This window comes from Galeopterus variegatus, unplaced genomic scaffold (assembly GCF_000696425.1).
Source record: "Galeopterus variegatus unplaced genomic scaffold, G_variegatus-3.0.2 Scaffold4799, whole genome shotgun sequence".
Lineage (NCBI taxonomy): Eukaryota > Metazoa > Chordata > Mammalia > Dermoptera > Cynocephalidae > Galeopterus > Galeopterus variegatus.
Window position 1 is genome coordinate 83,333 of NW_007730910.1, and position 22,936 is coordinate 106,268.

General features: G+C 42.2%; 1 protein-coding gene across 1 annotated transcript in view; it reads right to left on the minus strand.

Annotated features, from left to right (window-relative positions):
• The window catches only part of POR (P450 (cytochrome) oxidoreductase), a 60,475-nt gene extending 37,952 nt beyond the window's left edge, over window positions 1-22,523 (minus strand). The window contains exon 1 of the mRNA XM_008588386.1: window positions 22,479-22,523. The gene's annotated coding sequence lies outside the window, so the exon portion shown is untranslated. The remainder of the gene's footprint in view (window positions 1-22,478) is intronic.
• Window positions 22,524-22,936: the final 413 nt, after the last annotated feature.

The window sequence follows — 22,936 nt, forward strand, 5'->3', positions numbered from 1 at the left end:
AACAAGGGGTGACAGTGTGGTAAGAACCCAAGAGCAATGAGAACCCCCCACCACACACACGGGTGCGTGTTACAGTTCCCATGGCTCATGCATGGTAGCAAGCCTGTGGCCCGGACAGCACCACAGAAATGAGAACAGGACAGGCGAGTGTGACGTGGCCTCCCTGAAAGCCAACATGTATGGAGAGCTCATGAGCAGAGTTACAAATGGGCTCCACACTCAGCATCAAAGATAAACCAGAGCACAAGCAGAAAGCGTCCCCAGCATGGAGTGGTCCCCAAGACATGTCACGTGAGGAAAGGAAGTGGAGAGATTTATCCTAAAGAAAAGAAGATTCAGAGGCAGCTTATCCCTTCTGTGGGTGGTCAGAAAACAGAGAGGAGGGAGAGGCCCAGAGTGCAGAAACGGGGAGAGGTCACAGAGGACAGAGAGTTACATGCTGTCCAAGTGAGAACTTTCTGACAAAGTCTGAAAATGGAATGAGCTGTTTTAGGTGTGGGACCCCATCACAGCAGAGGTGTCAACAGAAGGCTAGGGATACAGGCTTAATGACAGAGGAAGTGCCCACACCCCAAGGGCCTGGGGCACAGATCCACCGATCTAATGTCCATTAAATGGAACTGGCTGACTGGTGATAATTGACAATACCAAAGGAAATCCCCAGATCTCTGACCTGAGTTAAAACTTAAATACTGGGCCGGCCCAGTGGCGCACTGCTACAGTGCGCCGCTTGAGAGCGCGGTGGCGCTCCTGCCGAGGGTTCGGATCCCACATACAGACCGGTTCCCGCTCACTGGCTGAGCGAGGTGTGGGAGCAACACCGAGGGTTGTGATCCTGTTGCCGGTCCCGGTCCGGTACGGGCGCGACACTGAGGGTTGCGATCCGTTGCCGGACACGAAAAACGAAAAAAAAAAAAAAAAAAAACCTTAAATACCGATTCCTAGATCTTTTTTTACCCCTGTGAAGCGCTCAAACACACACATGCACACACACACACATTATACAAGAGCTATGGAAAGAGAAGGCAGACACTGGGCACAGGGATACATGACTGATCCTGTGGCAGATCCCAAGGCCACAGGGAATAGGTGGAACAGCAGCAGCTCAGGGAAGCCCTCCAAAAAAGCAGGAAGTGGGGAGGACTAACTCTTCCCATTAAAAAACTGGTCCCAGTGCCTCGGGGCCCTGTCCGGGGCCTGGGGCATGGAGCCCGGGACCAGACCCCTGCCCACAGCCAGGCACACTGCCAGCACCAAGGAGCATGCCTAAAACATCACCTGCACGTGGGTAGCCCATCACAGCCACCACAGTAACCATGACTGCCACGAAAGTGGTTGACGTCACAACCACTGTGCAGATGGTCCACCAGCCACTGGAGTGCATTGACAGAAGGAGAGTCACCAGCAGAGACCAAAGAAAAGAAGAGGATGTCTCTCTCCACAAAGCCCATTCCAGAGTGACAGAAGAAGTATCTGCTCCTATGATAATATTGGGAGAACTGAACACACCTTTCAGCATTGGACAGATCATCTGGGCAACAAATCAACAGAGTAACTATTATTCTTTCAGAGGGAGAGAAGAAATCTAGGGTTATCAGTGGTGGGAGCAGGGAGAGGGATGGGGAGAGATTGGACAAGGGGCATAAAGAATAAGTACAATTTGTAACAATATACATACGAGTAATATTGATTTGATCAACATATGTCAACATTGAATCCCCAAAATATGTATAATCAATTATGAATTAAAAAAATAAAAATAAAAATCTGATGCCTTGGCCAGAAAAAAAAAAATTGGTCCCAAGAACAGTCAGTGCTCCACACAGAGCCGGACTTTCAGCTTGAACAAGGAGACTTTTGGGGGGTAAATGAATATGTTCTGCTCCCTGGCTCCCCAAAGCACACCATTATGTCTGTGTTATGTCTCTTCAAACCCAACCAAGTCTATGCAGACAAAAGATGCTGTTCCCAAACAGTATTAGCACTGCTCCTCCTGGCTTGACGGGGAAGGGCTTGGTATCTGTAAACCAAGGCAGAGCAGAAGAGGAATGATAGCCTCCTGCCCAGGCACCTCAGCAGGCATTTCTACTGAGTGACATTCCAGCCTCTGTCTGCACAGCCTCCTGTGATGGGGAACTCACCACCTCATGTCCAAGTCCCACTCTGCTTCTAATGTCACAGGTTAAAGGATGAAAACTCAGGCCAGAATCCCACCACCCACATAGTTATTTTCTCTCTAGGATTTTCCTTCATTTTTTCCCCATACATAAATATAATATTATGTCACACATATGAGGGTACTACAAAAAGTTTGTGAAAAATAGAATTAAAAGATAATATGAATCTTTCAATGAACTTTTTAAAGACCCCTCATATATATATATATATATATATATATATATATACACCAATGAACTTTTTAAAGACCCCTCATATATATATATATATACACACATACCAAAAGCAGAGAAAATATATTCTATTTTTTAAAACATTTTTTCATGTTGCTAGATGATCCTTTACAACGATATTTTCCTTGGCTGCACAGTAGTCTCTGGTTTGATGTACCACTACTTACTTATTTTCCTTAAAATATTTATAATAATACAGTCTAGGTCTTGGTCTGGACATAAGGGAGAAAAGACAAAAAAACCATGGTCCTGCTGTGTAGAAGTTCACAGACTGGCCAAGGAAAAAGAAAACACAGTCAAATGTGAGAAATGCTGTAAAATAAATGTTTACCAAGAACTGCAGGTAAAGAGAGAAAGAAGTGAGCGGCAGGGGAGGTGGGAGTTCACAAATGGGCTGTCAGGCAGGGCTATTTCCAATTCCTCACTTTGCTAAATAACAGTGTTGTGAGAGCCCACTATAAGCTGGCACTGAGCCTGATTCTTTGGGGTGTATGTTAATATCTCAGCCACCCTACACTGAAGTTACTGTTACCTCCTTCTAAATGATGAAATCAAAGCTCAGATGAGTTTAAGCAGTTTGTCTGAGGTCACAATGCTGGTAAGTGGTAGAGCCTGAATTAATGTATGTCTCTTTCTGAAGTCCACTCTGACCTCCTCCCTAAATAACACTAAGAAAAGCATCTTTAGACAAATGGTTCCTGGGGTTTTTTTCAGGGGGTGGTGGTTAGGGAGTGGCTGGCTGGTATTGGGATCTGAACCTGTGACCTTGGTGTCATAAGGCTGTGCTCTAACCAACTGAGCTAACTGGCTAGCCCCAGTTTAAAAAAAAAATTTTTTTTTTAAAGATGACCGGTAAGGGGATCTTAACCCTTGACTTGGTGTTGTCAGCACCACGCTCACCCAAGTGAGCGAACCGGCCATCTCTATACAGGGATCCAACCCCGTGGCCTTGGTGTTATGAGCAACACTCTCTCTCAAGTGAGCCACGGGCTGGTCCGGTTTTTTTCCCTTGACTTGGTGTTGTCAGCACCACGCTCTCCCAAGTGAGCGAACCGGCCATCTCTATACAGGGATCCAACCCCGTGGCCTTGGTGTTATGAGCAACACTCTCAAGTGAGCCACGGGCTGGTCCGGTTTTTTAAAAAAAATTTAAATTCTCAACTAGATTTGAATTTATATAAATTGCCTTCAAATAGGATTAACCTCTAGCTGGACTGATCAGGACAAAAGAAAGAAAATATAAATTACCAGTGCAGGGAATGAGACAGGAAACACCATTAGTTTCCACAGACATTGAAAAGATAACACAGGAAATTATGAACTTTATGCCAACATTTGTAGCTTAGATGAAATGGACAAAATTCTTAATATAAATAAACTGTCAGAGCTCACTCAAGAAAAATAGATAACCTGAATAGTTCTCTATCAAACAATTTGAATTAGTAGTTAGAACCTTTGCCAAAAATGAGCTCCAGGATCAGATGGCTTCACTAGTGAATTTTATCAAATATTTAAGGAAGAAATAATACAAACTCTTTCAGAAAATAGAAGACTTCCCAACTCATTTTATGAGGTCTATATTGCTCTCATGCAAAAACCAGACAAAATCAGAAAAAAGAAAACTACAAACCAACATGCCTCATGAGCATATATGAAAAAATCTAAAATATTAGCAAATCAGATCCAGGAATATATAAAAAGGATACTACATCATGATCAAGTGGAGTTTACTCCAAGAATGCAAGGTTGGTTCAATATTCCAAAATCAATACAATTCACAGTATCAACAGGCTTAAAAAAAAACCCATATAATCATCTAATAGATGTAGTAAAAGCATCTGACAAAATTCAACATCCATTCATATGAAAACTCTCAGTAAACTAGAAGTAACAGGGAACTTTCTCAACCAGATAAAAAGTCACAGACATAATTATGGTAATAATAGTATCCACTTCACTGGGTTGTTGTGAGGATTAAATAAACTAAACATGGAAAGGACTTAAAACAGTGCCTAGCACATTATGTGCTGTAATAAATGTAGCTGTAACTATGACCAAGAATTCTGAAAGAGGAAAAGTGAACAATGAAAAATGTATTCGGTACCCACAGTTATGAAACTGAATGAACTGCTGCTCCGTGCAATGACATGGACGATGAATGAGAGAAGGGTACCTGTGTGACTGCATGTACAGATTAACTTCAAGAACAGGCAAAAAGTAATCTACGGCGACTGAGATCGGAATAATGGTTACCTTTGTGGCAAGGGTATTGATTAGAAGGAGGGACAAAGGAAGCTTCAGGCATGCTGGACAACAACGTTCAGTATCTTGATCTGGGATGGTAGTTACAGGGGAGTATATATATGTAAAAATTCATCAAGCTGTATATTTAAGATCTGTCCACTTTACCGTATGTGAGCTGCACTGTAGAATAAATAAATGTCCACAATACAATAGCATATGTGCTGTGGCCCTGGTGATGTAAAAATATTTATGCATGTATATGCATAACAAAAATATTATCTCAGTGGTGAGATTTTAATTTTTCTCCACTTCTTTTTTATGTATTTTTTGCCTTTTCTGTTTCTTTAAACAATGAATGTGTGTTACTTACATAATCAGAAAAACATTTTTAAACCTGTTTTCTTATGGGAAAGAAAAAAAAGAAAGCCCAGGCGGCTGGATCCAGTGATTCTCTTCCTGGAAGGTGCCTCTTACTGGGCCAGTGGCATATTCCTGCAGCACTGTCCGTAACAGGCCCGAACTGGATGCTTATGTTTTCAATTACAAACAATGGAATACTACACAGCAGTTAAAAATAACATGGAACTACAGTATTCCTGTGGAAAGACTGCCCAAACATATAAATAATAAAGAAAGCTATATGAAGTTACTTCAAAAAGTTCATATTAAAACAGAATTAAAAGATAATATGAATCTTTCCATGAACTTTTTGAAGACCCTTTTGTTTTTAATATGAAACCATTAATGAAATAAAAATTAGATACTTCATAAAAATGATCCAGGAGGATATGTACAATGCAATAGTGATTTCCTCTAGAATATAATTGGGGTGGTGGATGTCTAAAGGCATCTTTGCTTAATGACTGCTATTCATGTGCTGTTTCCAAAATTAAAAATAAACACATGGGAGCTGGATTTGAGCATCGAAATAAATAACATTAGTGACTGATAAAAGGATAATCCATGAGTCAATACTGACCTAAATAAGTAAACACATGGGTGAGAAGGGAAAGTTCTTTCCCACAGCAGAATGCCAACTAATAAATGTAGAAAGAACGAAGGACTTAGAAAATCAACAATTGGTAATCGCCCTGGTAATCACTGTTTCAGAAAAGAATCATGAACGTTAAAACTTGTAGACAAAGTTTGGTGAGAAACTTATTGATTACAAAGGGAAAAATAGAACCTGGTTGACAGCAACATAACCACAGTGATAAAAGTCAACAGCTCCAATATTGGGACAAAATGACATCATATGCCACCTGATATGGTACACGGTGGACACAATGCCATTTATGTGATATTCCAGCAAAAATACATGACCTGAATCTTACCATGAGGATACATCAGACAAATCCAAATTGAGGAACATCCTACAAAGAAAAGGCCTGACTTTTTGGAAAATGCTAAGGTCATGAAAGACACAAAGACTGAGGAGCTGCTCCAGATCAAAGGAAACGAAAGAGAGGTTACAGTTAAATGCAGCATGTGATCTTGGACCCAGCAAAAGGACTTTTCTTCTGTATAAAAAATATTGGTGGAAAAATGTGACAAAACTCTACGATTAGACAATATGGTGTATCAAAGTTAATTTCCTGATGTTGACCATTCATTCTACTTTGGTTATATACAAAAAAAAGTCCTTGATTTTTAGAAAATACACACTGACATTAGGGGTAATAACTGCAACTTCTTCCCAAGTAGTTCAGGGAAAAAAAATAGGCAAGTGTGTGTACATATTGTATATTATATACACACAGAGAATCATAAAGCAAACATGGTAAAATGTCAATATTTGGAGTATCTGGGTAAAGGGTATTCAAGAATTCTTTGCACTATTTTTGCAACTTTTCTGTAAATCTGAAACCATTTCAAAATAAAAAGTTAAAAATAAATATATACAGTCCAAGAGATCTATTGTACAACATGGTGACTATAGTTAATAACAATATGTTAAATTCTTGAAAATTTGTCAAAAGAATAGGTTTTAGTGTTCTCACCACAAAAAATAAGTACATGAGGTAATGCATATGTTAATTGGCTCAATTTAGCCATTCCACAGTGTATACATATTTCAAAACATGCTGTACACAATATATACAACTATTATTTGTTAACTAAAAAATACATGCTTATTGAAGAAAATATGCTAAATTTAAAAACATAAAGTTAAAAAAAATAACCAAATGCCTACTATTTGTTTTCGTTCTACCAGTTTTCTATGCATATATTACAGAATATTTATTTTTAACATTATTGGTTTTAACTACATACAATTTTGTCCTGCTTTTTTTTCCTTTATTAAACTGTGAACATTTTCCCATGTCATCATAAATTTTCAAATGTCATTCCAGCCTATGAATATAGAGTCATTTACTGGATATTTTCACTATTATAAATAATACCATGAAAAACATGATGGATATATTTTCAATGTCTTTGTGAACCTCTGAATACTTCTTTAAAATAGAGTTTCTGGATTTATCTTAGAAATATTTCTGAATCAAAGGGAATATGTATTTTTAAGACTCCTGACTTATTGTCAAATTATTTTCCAAAAAGTAATTTATTTTCCACATTTTTCTACTGCTCTTCATCTTCAAGGCACACTGATAACCTGAACGGACAGGAGCAACTCCACAGCACTGTGATCCCAGGAGCCTGGGGGGCAAACAAGTCAGAAGTGAAGTACAGGAATTAATAAGCCCTCGAGAGAGGCCCAGACACCTGTGCCCCAGGAGGAAGGGCATCCTAGGTCAGGGAACGGCCTCTGCCCTTCTGGTGGAAGACACACATTCACTCCTGAAATACGCAATACTGGCTTGTGAGGGCCAGCTCATGCTTGGGTGAGTCCGGCATGAGCCAGAGTGGTTAGGGAGGGCTTCCTGATGGGAGGGGGCACAAAATGGCAGGTGATGGAGAGGTGGGGAAAGAGCATACACAAAGGCCTGAAGGGACAATGGGGTCACCAATTTAAAAAGAAAAACTAGTTCAAGTACTGCTCTGCCTTTTATAGCTGTATGACTTTGGGAAAAACTCAACTTCCCGCAGCCACGTTCCTATCTAAAATGGAGTGTCATCATCATAAACAACCCTAAAAGGGTTGTTGGGAGGACATTATGTGTAAAATGACACATAACACACAATGGGTGCTCAAAGAACATGGCAGTACTTCTCCTCCCACTCAAATTCTTCCAGACGGAGGCTTAGCCATGTCATCTAGCCCCCAGGTCTTGGTTTCTACACGCCATTCTCCAATAAAAGGAACCAGGGCTTCTTAAAGAAATGGTTGATTCCACAGCTGGGACATGGAGAACAAAAGATGAGCCAGAAATACCTCGTGGTGCTAAATACTAAGGAGATGCTCAAGAAAAGGTGGGGCTGTTGAAAGAATCAGGAGACAATGCATTTTTTTAATGGATGAATAATAATCCATCGTATGGATATACTACGTTTTGTCTACTCACTCTTCAGTTGATGGACATTTGGGTTGTTTCAGCTTTTTGCCTATAATAAATAATGCTGCTACATTTGTTTGAGTACTTGTTTTCAATTCCCTGGTGTATACACTCAGTAGTGGAATTGCTGGGTCATATGATAATTCTGCTTAATGTACTAAGGAAATGCTGAACCACTTTCCACAGCAGACGCACCACGTACATTCCCATAGGCTTTGTATGAGGGCTCCAGTTTTTCCACATCCCTGTCAATGCTATTTTGTTTTGTCTTGTTTGGTTGTGAATAGCCATCCTCATAGGTGTGAAGTGGTACCTCACTTCTCATTGAGGTTTTGAATTACATTTGATTTGCATCTCCCTAATGACTAACAGTGTTGAACATCTTTTCATGTGCCATGTTGGCCATTTATAGATCTTCTCTGGACTGGCTAGTTAGCTCATTTGGTTAGAGCATTGCCTTGTAACACCAAGGTCAAGGGTTCAGACCCCTTATCAGTCAGCTGCCAACAGACAAAAATTATATATCTTCTTTGGAAAAATATTTATTCAAGTCCTTTGCCCATTTTTTAAATTGGGTTGTTTTATTGTTGTTGAGTTATGAGAGTTCTTTACATATTCTAGATACTAAACCCTTATCAAATATATAACTTGCAAATACTTCTTCCCATTATGGGAGCTGTCTTTTCATCTTTTTTTTGTATACAAAATCAATTTTATTATGAACTGAACAAAAGGAGCCTAGTTACCAACACAGATATAAGCATTCTTTTTCCACTGAAACCAATGAATAGACTTTTATTAATTTCCCTTTCTTTCTGGTTTAGTCCAAATGATTCACCAGAAGACTTTTAATCCAGTGTCCTTCAGTGTCCCTTCTGCATCATCCCTGACTCCTGGAACATTTATGAATGTTCACAATAATTCACTGTCTTGATGGTGCCCTTTGGTGTAAAGTTTTTAATTTTGATGAAGTCCAATTTATCTATTTTGTTGTGCTTTTGGTGTCCTATCTAACAAACCATTGCCAAATGCAAGGCCATGAAGATTTATCCCTATGTTTTAAGAGTTTTATGGTTTTAGCTCTTACATTTAGGTATTTGATCCATCATGGGTTGATTTTGTATACAGTGTAAAAAAAAGATCCAGCTCCATTCTTTTGCATGTGGATATCCAGTTGTCCCAGCACCATTTGTTGAAGAGACTATTCGTTCTCCACTGAATGGTCTTGGCACCCTTGTCGAAAATCAAAAAACCCATAGATGTATAAGTTATGAGTTTATTTCTGGATTCTCAAGTCTGTTACATTGATTTATATGTCTATCCATCTAACAGCACCACACTGTCTTAATTAGCGTAGCTTTGTAGTTTTGAAACGAGGGAGTATGAGTCATCCAATTTTGTTCTTTTTCAAGACTGTTTTGGCTATTTGGGGTCTCTTGCAATTCCATACAAATTTAGATCAGCTTTTGTATTTCTGCATAAAAAGCCACTGGGATTGTGATAGGAATTGCACTGAATCTGTACATTGCTTTGGAAGGTATTGTCATCTCGACATTATTAAGTCTTCCAATCCATGAACACAGAATGTCTTTCCATTTATTTAGGTCTTTATTTGCTTTCAGCAATGTTTTGTAGTTCTCAGTGTAACAGTTTAATACCTCCTTGTTTAAATTTATTCCTAAGTATTTTATTCTTTTTGATTCTATTGTAAACAGAATTGTTTTCTCAACTTCCTTTTTAGATTGTCTTGCTAGCAGAGTATTAGATTCCATCATAGAATTTAAAAAAACCAAAAAAACTGGGACGGCCTGTGGCTCACTTGGGAGAGTGCGGTGCTGATAACACCAAGGTCCCGGGTTCGGATCCCATATAGGGATGGCCGGTTAGCTCATTGGGTGAGCATGGTGCTGACAACACCAAGCCAAGGGTTAAGATCCCCTTACTGGTCATCTTTTAAAAAAATAAAAAAATAAAAATAAAACTGAGTCCATACAGATATATAAACAAACAAATAAATAAATAAATGGGAGAGAAGGGACAGCTCTTCCTCAGAGTAGAATTCCTACTGATAAATGTAGAAGGAAAGAGGGAAATACAGAATTATCATTAGACAAATACGACAGTAATAACTGCTGCAGATAAGATCCATCAATGCATTTGAAGAACTGGTGGGCATAGTGGGAGGCGGAGGGGAGTTAGGGAGAAACGAATTCCTACTGATAAATGTAGAAGGAAAGAGGGAAATACAGAATTATCATTAGACAAATACAACAGTAATAACTGCTGCAGATAAGATCCATCAATGCATGGATCCATCAATGCATGATAAATGGCCACAAAAAATGTTTACATTGTATAATGATAAAGTAAAAAAAGTGGGCAAAAAACAGGACTTGTGTTTTCTCAAAGTATCTCCCCCAAGATACTTAACTACAATGGGAAAAAATAGTAACTTTATAGTGGAGAAACCCTGCAGACACCAATCAAACCAAGAGATCAAGGTAAACATCACTAGTAATATTTTTGTGGTATTCTTGCCATAAATGCATTACCTAATTGAAGGGCATTCTACAAAATGACTGACCAATACACTTCAAAAATGCTGCAGTTGTGAAAGGCTAAGAAACAGTAACAGATTGGAAGAGGCTAAGGAGATGTGATAAAGTAAATGCAAGGCAGGGTCCTAGATAGTGTCCTGGAACATAAAGAGGACAGTAATAGGAAAATTGGTGACATTCTAATAAGGTATATAGTTTAGTTCAGGGACTGGCAGACTATGGCCTGCAGGCCAAGCCTAGCCCACTATTTTTGTAAATAAAGCTTTATTGGAACACAGCCATACCCATTCATTTACGTATTATCTATGGCTGCTTTGTTGCTAAAACAGAGTTGAGTAGTTGTCACAGAAACCTCATGGCTCACAAAACCTAAAGTTCTTACTGATCTGGTCCTTTACAGAAAAAGTTTGCCAACATGCAACTTAGTTAAAAATACTATACCAATGTTAATTTCCTGTTCTTAATCATTTTATTATGATTATGTAAACTTCAGGGAAGTATGGGAGAGAAATACAGGGAAACTCTCCTGTGCCATTTTTGCAATTTTTCTATAAGTACAAAATTTGTTTAAAAAAGGAATTACGACAAAAATTCCAGCAGCAGCCTTATTGTAAGTCCTTCCCATCAGCTTCCCCAGACATACCTTCCTGCCTCTTTCTACTTCCCCGTTCAAGAGAACATTTATCTAAGCAAGTGTTGAACAAATGTCTGATGACCTGGATTCCTTATAATCTCAAAGAAACAAGGGTTAGTATCCTTGGTTCTTAAAAAAGAAAAGAAAAGCACTCAGAATTGCAGAAGAAAGGCCAGCCTAGTCCAAGACAGCATTGTGTTTACTGCTGGCTCACTAAGAAGGAGCCAAGCAATGGAACTAATGTTTACTAAACACCTACTATGTGCCAAGCACCATGCTAGGCACGTTATACAAGTTCTTTCTTTTAATTCACATGATAAACCTATTTAGAGAAATATTTCACCCATTTTATAGATACAAATTCAAAGACCTAAGGGCCAAGCAAATTACCAAAGGTCCCACAGCCAGCAATGCACAGAGGAAGACTGAAGGACCTTGTGGGACCCTCTCTGTGCCTTCTTGTTGCAATCCTAACAAGAAAGGGGGTGACCCAATTGCTGGCTCCCAGTGGTTCTCATGCTGGCAGAGTCACCCAGGTTCAGTCAGCAGTGGGCTGTGCCATTCTGCAAAAACTGAGTTTCCACTAGGGCAGTGAGGACCAGGGAGCCACAGAGGGCTGCTCTGGGCAGTAGCTGCACACACGGAGCAGGTCTCAGGGAGCCTTTCTTCTGGCCAGCAAGTGGAGGCAACAGCAGAAAGCACCAGCGCTGACAGAAGGCAGAGTCCAGATTTCACCCAGCAGTCAGGCCAGAGTGCCACTGAGCTGAGGCCTCAGGTGGCACGTTTTGACCAGCTTTGTGTGCATTTCACCTTGACATTAGGCCATTGCTACACATTTAAGGCCGGTGTCAATCAAATGTGTACTGACCACTAACTCTAGGTCATCTCTGTGACTTGTGTCTGGATATGCACGCCATGTTTTTAAATTCTAGAATTTGGGGAGAAGGGTTATTGTTAAAAACCTACAACACGAAGAAGTCAGTAAGAATTAGATCCCATTGCTATGGTGATAGAGGACTGTGATGTCTATAAAAACATCTGCAATTATTACTCCATTTATAAGATTGCCCCTCAGCATTAAACAATTACCTGAAGAGAGCTTTTTATGCCTGGCCAAGTTGTCTTATGAGATGGGATGACAAAATCCTCTGGTGCTGCCCTGACTTCATACTGTGTCTGTTGCTCAGGCACACTGGGTCACACAAGCTGCTCCTTTTGGCTAATGCCTTAATGCTCCATTTGACACCACCCAGAAAGGTGCATCCTTGGCTGCAGCAAGCGGTGGGGACACACTTGGGTTATGAGAACTGCTGCTTCACTGCATCTGCTGTAGCTTCCTTTTAGAAAAGACACCCACCACATCACACTGCACACCTGCCCGAGGGGCTATGAGGGAATTTCTCCAGGCTGTATTACTGGAGAAAAGTCCTCCTGAGCACCCACCCACGTCCCAGTGGCTTCATGCTTAACTACATGCACTGTCCAATGCAGGCAGGGCGACTCTGCTGGGCCCCTGGTCTCCACCAGGTGACTTAGTAGTTCAGCAGCTTTTTTCTTGTCATCCTATCATCTCAACATGTAAACTTCCAGGGCTGTAATGATGGGAAGAAGACTGTCAGAGGGCCCAGATCCAGCTTATAAATGCTTCCATCCAGGAGTGATGCACATCGCCTCCTTCCATCGTCCACTAACCAAAGTTAATTTCAAGAGGGCTAAGAAACGCCAGGAGTGCAGAAATATTCAGTGAGCAGAAATGCACCTGCCACAAGTGTGCAGGGCTTGCTCAAGGTGGTGCAAGGCCAGTGGCAGAACTGGTGGGAGTCTAGTTGCATAAGAAAGAACTCATGACCTAGAAACCCAATTTTTAAAAATTTAGATAGAATTCATACACCATAAAATTCACCCTTTTAAAGTGTATAATTCAGTGGTTTTTGCTATACTCACCTCTTGTGCAACCATCACCACTATTCATTCCAGAACATTCTCATCACCCTGAAAAGAAATCCTGGCCCATCAGCAGTCACTCCCCATTCCTGATTTGTCTTTAACTGATGGACAGAGTAAACTGTCTAAGAGAGAGTCTTCCCCTCTTTACTCTGGATGCCAGGAAACTCACAACAAATCTGTGGAGTGTCAAGCAGCCACCCACTACCCTTAATGCTAGGTTTTCCCTCTATCATTTTTTTTTTTTTTTGCCTTAACTGCCTCATTTACTTATTGCTTCCTAAATAAATACTGATTGCAATAACAACCTGTATTAAGCACTTACAATATGACATTCTACTATTTCACTTCAACCTTACAACACCTCTCTAAGGCAGAGGAACGGTAATTACCACAAAGGTTAAAATGACTTGTTCAATGTCAGGGAATTGGTAAATGACAGAAACAGGATTCAAACCCAGATAGTTGGTGCCATGGCCACTCTATTGATCATCTCCCCTTCAAAACCTTTTTAGAATAAGGCATAGTTACAGATAGACGCTGCCTCCTTGAACAAGCTGAGGTTATTTTGCGGCTGACATCCTGGCCATACCAGGAGAAAACAGTATTGCTCAAGACTAAGTAATCCCTGGAGAAGGACTCGGAGGAAGCTGGTGTCTGGCTGGAGCTATCCTGCACCTCTGCACCCTCAGTGCTCATCAGGCCTGGCATAACATGGGTGCTGAGTATTTATCTGCTGAATGACTGGATGAATAAAAGCTCCCAGATGCGAGTTACTGCCCCACACTCAATGGTACAGCACACTAGAGCATTTGAGCAGAATCAGCAAGGAGCATTTGAATAGCATCTGCTGCCTTCTTAGACCTCCTGGCTCTGTCTAAGGTCACCCACTAAGAGCAGCAAGAAGCTGAGCCTGGTTTTTCAACTTTCACAGCAAAATGGCAGGACATTGCACATGGGAGGTCTTAAGAACTTCAGGACCTCCACTTCGGACTGGCTGCCTCCCACTCTGGCAAAAGGTCTCTACTCACTCTCTCCCCCAGACCCTCAACTTTCAGCCCTGCCTGCTAAGATACATTACTCTATTCTCTAGATCCCATCCCCCCAATGATCTGCCCTTACAATATTATGACTGAGCCTGAAGCTCTTGACTCCTTACCTGGATGGGTCCCAGAAAGAACCACTTGTGCACACTCCTCTGTTCTTTGGAATGTTAACTCCACCCTGGCCTAAGCCACCACCATTTGCTGGCCTTGTCCCCGCACAAGTGTAGCTCCAGCACCTCAAGGAGAGCCCGGCACACACAGGGTGCCTTACAAAGGCCTGCTGAACGCAGAGTCTGCTGCCCACCGCTTTCGTCCATGACCCTCAGGTGAAGGCCCAGGGAAAAGTTCTTCTTGTGATAAAATAATATGCTTCCTTTCTTCAATAATGTTTGCTGTGCAATCCCATCCTTCTTTGAGTTGAGTTTTGTGCCTAATCACAATAGCTTCCCTTGACTGTTTTTGTAGTTACTAGACTCCCAGTGTCTTTCTCTCAATTACCAGGCTTCTCAGCTTTTAGCTCTTTCTATAGTTTTTAGTTTTGCTGGGGATAGTGTGAGATTTGAAATTCAACAAACTTACAACCCAGTTGAGGCATAAATAACATGGGCCTTGTTGATCAACAGACCTTGGTTCAAACCCCAGATATACCACCTACACACCAAGGGACCCTGGGCACATTCTTATCAAGCCTCAGTCCCCTCGCTGACCATCTTCATGGTGTTATGATGATTACATGCAACAGAAACACCCAGCACAGGACCTGACATACAACAAACACTCAAAAACATTCTTATCAAGCCTCAGTCCCCTCGCTGACCATCTTCATGGTGTTATGATGATTACATGCGACAGAAACACCCAGCACAGGACCTGACATACAACAAACACTCAAAAATTAGCCTAGACTCCTTTTATTTATTTTCATTAGAATTTTTAAAATAAACCAATTCATTCATGTCTTTGGCATCCAGGTAACTAACCTAGAAAGATCTAGAAATACAATCATGTGTCATTTGATGGGGATACATTCTGAGAAATGTGTCATTAAGTGATTCATTGTTGTGCAAACATCATAGAGTGTCCCTACACAAACCTAATGGTACTACTACGCATCTAGGCTATATGGCACAGCCTATGCACCTAGGCTACAAACCTGTGCAGCATGTTACTGTACTGAATACTGTAGGCAAATGTAACACAAAGGTAAGTATTTGTTTATCTAAACATATCTAAACAAAGAAAAGGTAGAGTAAACGTATGGTATAAAAAATTAAAAAGTGATATACTTGTACAAGGCACTTACCATGAATGGAGCTTGCAGGACTAGAAGCTCCTTTGGGTGAGTCAGTGAGTGAGTGGTGAGTGAATGTGAAAGTCTAGGACATTACTGTGCACCACTGTAGGCTTTACAAACACTGTGCACTTAGGCTACACTAAATTTATTTCTTAAATAGTAATTGCATCACAACAGCTACAATGTCACTAAGCGATAGGAATTTTTTAGCTCCATTATAATCTCATGGGACCACTGTCATATGTGCAGTCCATTCTTGACCAAAATACTGTTATGCAGCACATGACTGTACTTAGAATACTATGGAGGGGGTACTTAAGTTCTTTCTCTGCTGCAATTATAAAATAATTATTGAATTAATTTTTAAATTAATAATATCAATTGCAGCAGGAATTTGAAACATTTGAAATTTTATACCCAGATGGAAAACTAAAATCCTACCAAAAGTTCATTGTACCTTAGGATAATCATCAAAAGTACAGATCAGACCCAATTTTGACATCTGGGTTCAATCAGTATGCAGGAGAAATCTCAGCAGTCATCTTGAAAGAGAGAAGCCACATCCATCCATTCATCCATTATTTACTGCCTGCCCACCTCATGCCTGGCACTGTTCTGTGCACTGGCTTACACTCATGGAAACGACAGGGAAGTCTCCTGTTCTCACTGCATTCATTTTATTCCAGCCACACTGCCATCAGGGAGAGGGGAATTAGACTCCTTTTATTATAAACCTCTTTGCATCATTTATGGATGTAGACAGAGGAGAAGGAAACCCACACACATGATAAGACAGTGAGAGGGACGGCAATTCTTGAGCAAAGCCAGGGTGATAAAGGCACGGCTTCGAGATCAATCTAGCATTAGGACCATGGACAGATCTTGGGCAGTGGTGCGGAGAAATAGAGAGGAAGAATTATGGACTCAAGGAGACAAGTTAGGGGGTGAGCACAGCAGGAAATGACAACGGGCTCCATGAAGACCACAACAGAGAAAGAGGTTCAAAGACTAAAAACTGATCAGGCTTGATGGTGGCAAGAGACCCAGGATGAAGAGGGGGGGGAAGAGAAAGGTGTCTTTTGTCCTTAGAGCTTCAGGGACTAGAAAGATGGTGAGGCCAATGGCAAGGATAGAGACCTTGTTGGTGGAGGTTTCAGGTGGGATGGGGCCTTTCATTGTTGTTATGGTGCTAAATGACCTTTCAGAGTCTGCAAATCACACTACATAAGGGACTGCATCCAATATGTCCACATAACACCATGTGGTTTCATAAACACTCACACAGGTTCTGAAACCCTTAACCAAAACCAACAAGTGCTTTCCTTCACAAGACCGAAACTTTGTAGAAAACTTTCTGATGCCTGGAATGTGTACCAACTTAAACCCCACCCCTGAAAGAATCCAGGCTCAATTGGCTAGTACATTCTCCTGTGTATTCAAGAACCACCATCCCTGTTTACAATGTTGAAAACCGATCCCAGGTGACCTACAGTCAACACACCTGAGTTCAGAGGTGACTGAGAGTTCATGTGTTCCTGCTCAACCCTGCAAACCTTTGTACAAACTCAGCCTACCCAACACAGTGATGATGCATGCCCGTGAAAATCAAAGTATCACCAGAACACAGTGCTCTACAGATGCACAAACATCAAAGTGAAAGGTAACAGGGCAGCTGACTCTGCAAACAGGGTGGGGCAAGCAGGGTCATAGGAAAAAGTAATAAGACAAAAGTAGGGGAGATAAACGAAAATGACTCCGGACTACTCATAAATTTCACCTTGAAGTAAACTGTGTAAGTTCCACAGTAGAGAGCACACCCCCAGCATCCATCTTCCTCCCTCTTACCCCAACCAGGTGGACAGAAGCCCACTTTTTCCATTCTATTGTCCTACCACAGGATGTCTCCTCAAGAACTCGATTCTCTGAGAATAGTCCATAGCTGAGAGTACCACAGCTCAGCCCATTATCATATTCTAGCCCAGGTGGACAGAAGCCCACTTTTTCCATTCTATTGTCCTACCACAGGATGTCTCCTCAAGAATTCGATTCTCTGAGAATAGTCCATAGCTGAGAGTACCACAGCTCAGCCCATTATCATATTCTAGCTTAGCCTTGAAGCCAATTAATATCTGGAAAGCATGTGTACAATTCTCTTGGCTATGCACAGATGTTGTACAAAGGAGATCAGAATGCCTCACCCTCCAGCAATCCAGTTAAAGAACAATTTCTAGATTTGCCACTGCCTAAGTCTCCTCTTTTTTTTTTTTTTTGTCTTTTTTCATGTCCGGTAACGGATCGCAACCCTCAGTGTCGCGCCTGTACCGGACCGGCAACGGTATCACAACCCTCGGTGTTGTGCCCGCACCTCACTCAGCCAGTGCGCGGGAACCGGTCCGTATGTGGGATCCGAACCCTCGGCGGGAGCGCCACCGCACTCCCAAGCGGCGCACTGTAGCAGTGCACCACCGGGCCGGCCCAAAGTCTCCTCTTTTTACAAGTGAAATAAGTAAGCTCCCCACATCACTAGTTTTCTGCACAAGCCACCCAGTAGGACCAGGTGCCCCAGGTGCTTTGTTCACAGCACCGCACCAGAACAACCAGCATCAGAAATGACAGAGGCTGGGCCGGCCCGTGGCTCACTCGGGAGAGTGCGGTGCTGATAACACCAAGGCCACGGGTTCGGATCCCATATAGGGATGGCCGGTTAGCTCACTGGCTGAGCGTGGTGCTGACAACACCAAGTCAAGGGTTAAGATCCCCTTACCGGTCATCTTTTAAAAAAAAAAAAACAAAAGAAATGACAGAGGCTGATGAACTTGGCTCCAATGGACCCAACCAACACAGCCACCAGCCTACAGAAGACCATGGTTTGCCCCATAGACTCCTCTACTACCTTCACACCCACACACCCACACCTGAGTGTGCATGCTAACCCTAACAGGTACACAACTGATCTCACCTGGGGAGGGGTTTGGGGAGGAAAAACACTTTTAAGATGTAGAGCTCTAAAACAGGATGACTACAAATTTAGGCACAGTAAAAATTCCCAAATGACTGGTAACTCACCTAGAGGGACATTAGGCAGTAAGAAGGTCTGAATACCCAATACGAGAAAACACTGTTCTGGGTAAGTCACACCACTGACCTTTTAAAAAGCCTTCCCATCACTTTGCGTGGTTCATTAGACACTTTCAGATAAGCCCCACCATTCACCCTCAGCCTCATGCAACCTACATCCTACCACCCCAGAGACGGTGTACCTTTGTGGGCTCAGAGAACTCCTACTGACCCGCAAAGACCCGACTCAAAAGGCACCTCCTCCACGCAGCCCCAGGGGCGGCTCCTCCTGCACGCTCCCCCAGGCACACACTCTCTTCTGGTTATACACACCAGGCTCAGCACTAATGAGCACCTCACACCATCATCTCAAGAATGAACTCCACACTCTGCCAAACTTGTTGATTTCTATGTTTTCTTCCCTCCCTATCAGAGTCCTCAAGTGCCTGAACCAGACCCTACAAACAGTAACATATACCCCGAGGGCCAAATCTGTTTTTAAGTGTCATTCCACAGGGATCTAAACATTGCCAAGAATGGGGAGAATCAACTGCTGAAAAAAGCAACACCTTCTGAGCTATTCCAGAAGGCTGGTGGAGTAGGGATTCATTACCCAGCTTTACAATGAAGAAACTAATGCTCAGTGTGGGCCGATGGCCTGTAAAGCAGGTAAGCTACCTTTGACCCGGGTGAGTCTAAATTTCTTCCAAATGCCAGAGAACAGAACTGCACAGGAATACAAGTTTTGTTCTGTAGCCTGTTTGAAAATAATACAGAATTGGCATTTTCTGTCTCTCTAGAAGATACTCATTTGTGTTTCTTATACATACAGTATGAGAAAATGTGCAGTGAAGCATACAAGATAGCATACACTTACTCATGCAGTGTGGTAGTGGGAGTGAGGACCAATCGTATTATTAAGCGATGATACATATTAGATTTCCCCTCCACCAAAAAAACCAGTCCTCTACAGCCAGAGAGTGAGATACCACAGCACAAAAGAGAGCAGGCTTTGGAGGCACACAGCCAGGTGAGGCTTCGGCTTCATGCTCACGGCCCTGAGCAAGTGAGGCCACCTCAAGATGACCGCCCCAGCTGTGAAGTGGACATGGAAACACAAACATTTTGGGGTCACCAGAAGAACCTAAACTTCTGATATTATCTGTGTGTGTATGTGCATGGGTATATACATAGTACAAACAGCCCAGAGTCTGCCATAAACTTCCCTGAAATACAAAGATCTCTGCCATTAGCAGTTAATCTTCAAAACTGGCCTTAGAATTCTGAATTTAAAAATGATTTCCTGTGGGTGGGAACATAACAAGATACCACCTTTCTGGAAAGGAGTTTGGCCATCTCTGTCAACATTTAAAGTCCCGACATTTACACCCACACCCACACACTCCTCTGTGTTATTTTTCTCTCTAGTGGTTACCAGGATCTGACAGACCATACATGTTTAGCTCCCCACTAGGAGATTGGATCCATGAGGGATCTGTCTCTTTACTCACTGCTATACCCCTGACCTCTCAAAGAGAGCCTGGTACATATTAGGTAGCCAATATCTGTTAAATAAATACATTTAAAAGCTCATACACATTGTTCCATTTCTTCTACTTCTAAAAACTCATTATGCAAAAAATATTTGCCCAAGTACACAATGATAAACATGACTACTTACTGAAGCAGAGTTCATAAGCGCAAAAAGCTGCAAACAACACAAACTTTCTTCAACAGTACTAGTTATTGGAATTTTTGAAAAAAAATTAGGTTTTTAAAAAGAGTGAGGTAGGTCTTTATATAGAAAGATAGAAATAGACAGTCATGCTAAGTAATAAAAAGCCAGCCTTAGAGCAGTATGGCTAGTATTTTGAGTCAAAAATTTAAATAGTTAGGGCCAGCCTGTGGCTCATTTGGGAGACTGTGGTGCTGATAACACAAAAAGCCAGCCTTAGAGCAGTATGGCTAGTATTTTGAGTCAAAAATTTAAATAGTTAGGGCTGGCCTGTGGCTCATTTGGGAGACTGTGGTGCTCATAACAACAAGGCCCAGGGTTCGGATCCCTATATAGGGATGGCCAGTTAGCTCACTTGGGAGAGCGTGGTGCTGACAACACCAAGTCAAGGGTTAAGATCCCCTTCCAATCATCTTTTTTAAATAAATAAATAAAAATTTAAATAGTAAAAACTTCCTGCTGTTTTAAGTAATAATAATATTTTTGTGTAAAGAAAAATATCTGGAGAATATGCCCTACACCACTAGTGGTGATTTTCTGTCCCAGTGTAAGGCTATGAAGGACATTCCCTATCTATAGGGCATGTTTCAGTAAATAGTTTTATTTATAATGAGCACTTAATATCTTTGTAAATAAAAAAGTACATTTTTAAATGGAAATAGTCATTTCTCCATTTTACTTTTTTCTAATTTTTAAAAATGGATCTGACATACAATAAAAAGTTAAATCCCAAACCACTCAACTGAAGCCCACGGGCCTGGAGTGGTTTCCCAAAAGACACGCAGTGTTAATGCCAGAGCCGGACCTCAGTTTCTCTGTCTCCCAACTCAGTGCTCCACTCCTCCATGAAGCACAAGGAAGCTGAGACCGCTGCAGGGGCAGCTGGCCTCTTTGAAACCTGGAAAGGTCCATCAGGAAAAAAAAAAGTTGCTTAAGAACTGAATTCTTTTTAACTTGAAATGTTCTAACAAGTATATGTTCTGGATTTGCCAAGCAGCTCTGACAAATGTATAGTGCATTTCCAAAGTATACGCAGCCAATGTAAGTCACATGCATACTCCTGGGTGGTAGGAATTTGTAAACAGCCACAGGGAATGCCTGTTGCCTGAGAAAACTGAACTTTCAGGACCTGCCATTGACTCCAGGTTGATACTCCTTTAACTCCTTGAAAATCAGGATCTGCAGACAGTGGCTGCAGTCAATGCTGCTATTTGCAGGTGCCAAAGTATATCCCTGGGATTTGTTTCATTTCAAACCTATTATTTTTTCAATGCTAGATGTAAGGAATTTTGGAGTTAAGAGTGCTCTGAAGTTTTCAACACCCAACACACTGGAAGCTAATTCACTGAAATGTACACCTGCTTTGGGGATACTGTTGACAGTGATTAAGCTATCTGCTCCATGAAACAGTTTCCCACATCGGATGGTATGGAAGTAGCTCAAGAACCACTCTCCCAAAACGAAAGTAGGATTCCTTAGAGAAACAAACAATAAAAAAAAGTGGACCTTTCTGGATTCACTGGTTTACTAACTGGGCCTTTTGGATTATTTTCCTGACCAAGTCAACCCTACAACCACTCGAAGGGGATCTGCATAGGGTGGTTGATGGATCAGTGCCTTCTCCACAAACAGGGCCTGAGGAATTGTAGAGCGTGGATACTGGACCCCAGCGGGTTAGATAACCTCTTGCCTTATAAGGCAGGTTTCAGTTCTCAGTGCCACTCTCCAGGACCCTGTCTTGATCCTCAGAACCTAAACCCGATGAAGGCAGCAGAGTGGCCATATTACTACCCGTACTACTGATGAAGAAATAGAAGCTCAAAGAAGTATCCTGACAAAGTGCCAAGATTCAAACCCAGGACCGTCCACTCCAGTCCATTCTCCCTGTATGCTAGCATAATTCTCTAGCTTGGCCAAGCTCAGAGAGAAAGTTACAGCTTTACAGCCACTTCAATTGAAATGGCCCCAAACTTCTCAGTACTGGTCACCAGTTTACACAACTGTGACTTGCCCGGAAAAACGAAAAACAAAAGGTCGAGGTCAAATTCCCTGTAGCGCCCCCTTCCCACTGCCGCCCAAGAGACCTCGACCTCTTACCCAATTGCTCCTGCCTGTGACGGACACTGCCCCAGGGATGCACGTCGGGCGACTCCCAGGCGAGGCCGGGCAGGCGGGCTCCCCTGAGCCCTCGACTGAGTCCACCTGGTGCTGCAAGAGTCAGGTTCGGGTCCCATTCGCGCTCATCGAGCACCTCCTACATGTTACCCCTATAATTCGCTGCCTCCCAAGGCCCATTGTACAGACGGGGAAACTGAAACTCGGAGAGGGAAATTGGCTTCGCCCGAGGGCGGCGGCGCAGGTAATGGAGCCCTAGCCCTCATACGTCGGGACCCGACCTCCGGCCCAAACGCCTGCCAGGCGCTCCCGGGCCGCGCTGTGGCAACCACGACCCTCACTCAAGCCGCCGCGGGAGGTCAGCGCCGGGGAAGGGCCACCCGGGGAAGGGCGGGGGTGGGAGCGGCGGCCGGCGAGAGGTACCGCGACTTGGCCGGAGA